Genomic DNA, 2,003 nt, shown 5'->3' with positions numbered 1-2,003 from the left:
CTGAACGGATCAGAAATGACTTCTTTGGTCTGGTGAATCTCGTTGACTTCCTGTTTGGTTTAAGAACGGATAGTAAAATAGGACAAATTTCGTAAGGCGTTTAAAAGCCCTCTTGAATTGCATTTAGTTATACATAGAGTACTGTTATTTATTTGCATTGATAATTCTGAGTCTTTGAGTTTAACCTTTAAAATTAAGGCATGTCACTGTAGATTATAGAATATTGTTATACTAAAGCTTTTGTATAAGTTTCAAATATTTAAATATGTATAATTAATTTCATTATGTACTGCACTTCATAAATCAAAATAAAAAGGATGCATTTATTCTTTCATGTGATTTTGTAGGTCCTGTTTGGAATCTTTTTAAATTGCAAGTCATTGTGGTCTCCATCTATTAAGAATTTGCCAAAACATCAACAAAAAAGAATAACAGGTATTTATATATTGCACTCAACTCACTTTGTGATCGTTTAATACGCTTGGACCTGCTGTGAAACTAGCAGGTTATGGCCTTTGTCAGCCATTCTGCACAGCAGGTGGACAAGTCATTTGCGATTGCTATCTGTCTTTTGGGTGCATGAACATAATTTTCTCCAAGTATGTTCTCCAATGCAATGAACATTTTATTGGTGCGTTTGTGTATATAGGCACCAAAATAGGCTGTACTTCCTAAAAATCTCATCTCTCGTCACCAAAAGTGTGTTCCTTGCCCTCATTTGTGAGGGCAAAAAAGAACCATGCCAATAGAATGATTGAGAAAACAAGCTGTTCTTGCTTTTAATTTACATTCGCTGACAGCTTGGCATTCAAGCACTCGCATCCTAAATCTTAGTGCAACCTTGGGTCCCCCCTGCACATTAGTGTGTGGTTATATAATAAATGGTGATGAGTCAGACTGCACAACAGAACAGGACCACAGTCCATTACATCCTCCGCTCGGGACTCAAAAGCTGTTAAAGAGCATAAGGCTCATTGCCACCCCTCATGTGTTCCGAACACTCGCAGAGGGGGCTCCGCTTCCTTGCTCTCAGGTTTAAAGCCACATTCCTTTGAGTTGAAGCCAAAGGGCAGCTGCACTCCTGGGATGATGAAGGTTTCCACTGGCTTGACCTCAGCAGGCCTGGACTTTTATATTCAGGAATTGTTTATGACCCATCAATAATTGCTCATATGATTTGCAGGTATGATCAATCTGAATTTATTTATATTTTTAATAAAATGGGTAGTGCCGTTTAAATTCATTGTAAACTAAATTAAAATGCTTCTGTTTCAATCAGTAGATTGATTCAAAAGATGTATCTAAACAAAAAAGCACATTGGCAATGTGAGTGGTACTTGTAGAGCAGGGGTACTTAGAATTTTTTTCTTTTTAAATGATTTGTCCTTCTGACACACTGCATGAACTTAAAATCTTTTACTACTAATACTTAAAACTGAACATCTTCAGACTTCAGGCTTTTACAACTACTGCAGAATTTCAGGCTAGGCTTTCTCAAGCCAACGTTAAAGTTTGTCTTGTCAAAATTACTATCTAGATTTCATTAGTATCTCAGTTGAAGACTCATCTGTATTCTGTTGTGTTGTAACTGCTGATTATGTGTAAAATTGCATATGTTGTAAATGTTTGAAATTTTAAATGTTTTGTCTGTTTTGTGGAAGACACATGTAAAACATCTTGTTCGTACTTCTGTCTTTTCATAGAATTACTTCTATTTCGTATTTCTGTTTCCCAGGATTCTGTTCTGGGCAAATAATCTTATTTTCCTAGAATTGCAGTACAGATGGCTACATAAGACATAAGTTGTGAAACAGTGGCATAGCTTACCCAAGGTTTACCATTAAATCAGGAAGTGCATCTGTTGAATAGACTTATTCATAACAGCACTTTTATTTACTTCTTCCATTTAACGACAATAACCAAAGATTAATTGACAACCAAAAAATGAGAACTTCTGCCCAATGGCCTTTTGGCAATTTTTCAGCTCCTATTGGACACAAATC

This window comes from Sinocyclocheilus rhinocerous, unplaced genomic scaffold (assembly GCF_001515625.1).
Source record: "Sinocyclocheilus rhinocerous isolate Xijiao unplaced genomic scaffold, SAMN03320098_v1.1 scaffold1131, whole genome shotgun sequence".
NCBI lineage: Eukaryota > Metazoa > Chordata > Actinopteri > Cypriniformes > Cyprinidae > Sinocyclocheilus > Sinocyclocheilus rhinocerous.
The sequence above is the reverse complement of the archived record's forward strand: the minus strand, read 5'-3'. Positions refer to the sequence as shown.